Raw genomic sequence first — 1,721 nt, 5'->3', positions numbered from 1 at the left:
CAATCACGCCCGCGTCTAGTAACCGTGGCCCATCCAAAACCTTCCTTCCTTGCTCGCATGCTTTCTCACCTGATACCAGCTGCCCGCATTCAGCCATTTTAGAGCGGCTGTGCCGCATTGACGCCAGCCCACAGTGGATACCACTTCTCACTGGTGTCGGCATTGAAACATACCACGGTTACTCTTGTGTGAATATCATGGTAATATACACATCGCGGTGCTGATAGCTTACTCAAAACACTGCAATACTTTGACCAAGGGATTTTTTTGTTGAAAACATACCCTGGTAACTTTTGTGAAAATAACATGGTAATATACGCACAACCGAACTGATAATTGACGTACAAATATCATGGTAACTTTTCACCCGATAAAATAATCGTTAAAAGACACATCCCGATAACTTATGTGTAAATAGTATGATAATACACACACATCAGAGCTGATAACACACATACAAGCAACGCGGTAATGGTTGGATGGTAATATACTTATGGAGTGTCTTTCATAAGAGCGTTGAGATCAGTCATTGGCGACGGGTTGCCAATGAAAGAGACAGAAGGGCTGCTATCCTTGGGTGATGATGACAAAGTTTCCTATTACGTCGTTTTTGATCCATTGCTTCACGCTCTCGATTATTGAAGGCAGCATGGCTTCGGCATGGGCTTGGCTTTGCGTGTTGATGTGTGCTTCGATGTCGGCTGTTGTTGCGGCCGTGGCTACATTTATTTTCTGTTCGATAGTCTACTTGTTGGCTCTCCTTTTCCGCCGTTGCAGCTTGTGGTCGTCGGGATAATGATAGTCCCATTTGGCACCGCATATGGCGCCGTTCACACGGCCACCCGCTGACAGCGCTAACGGTTCCTTGCCGATGGTCACGTTGATCGACCGGCTAAGAGGAGGGTTCCACCTGGCCATGGACCCTTACAAGCTCTGAGGTTCCGCACGCTGCCTTTTCAGTTCTTCTTCGAGTCTCCTCGTTTGGTGATCCGCGAAAAATCCCCTGACTTATGATCATAATGGTATCGACCCCTGACGTAGTTATGTTCGAGGGGGTCTTTGAATTGCTCGAAGTGATTTGGAATGCCCTTTGCTGCAAGTATAGCGTCCAGCTTGTCCCACGCGGGCTTCTTCCCAACAAAACTACGGCTTCCAAGGGTGTGGTTACTTAATGTCTTTGATCGCATGTCCTTCCCCCATGACGACTGGTTCAACACTACAGGTCCCACACCATAATTGGAGGGTCTCCAGACCGTAAGCGCATTCAGATGTGCATTCTAGGGTATCCACTCGGATACAGTCTAGCCACTTGGACGTCTTCCCACCAGTCAGCCTCACCAACACCACTCACAGGAGACGAAGGGGCGATGTGGGAGCCACAACGACCGAGGGGATTAACGTTGGACTTCAAGTGTAGTTATAGCGGCAGTTACCAGTAACGCCTATAGTTACTCCCCTCTTATCTCCCCTTTGTATCATAGCATTGATGAGGGTGGGCGCATTCTATATAAACCCCCTCCATTGCCATGACAAGGGTTCGCAACCTACTGTAATCATATACCCCAAGAGAAGACACAAGCCTTCGGACACGAGACCTAGGGCTACTACCTCTAAGAGAGGGGCATGAAGTCGCTAAATCCAAGTGTTACACAGGTGCCGTAGTTAGGTTCCGTCCCTATTTGTACTCCTAGCACTCACTGTCAGATTCGTTGCCTCGACAG

Source organism: Triticum dicoccoides, chromosome 2A (assembly GCF_002162155.2).
Source record: "Triticum dicoccoides isolate Atlit2015 ecotype Zavitan chromosome 2A, WEW_v2.0, whole genome shotgun sequence".
In the NCBI taxonomy this organism is placed as follows: Eukaryota; Viridiplantae; Streptophyta; class Magnoliopsida; order Poales; family Poaceae; genus Triticum; species Triticum dicoccoides.
Note: the sequence above shows the minus strand (reverse complement) of the source record.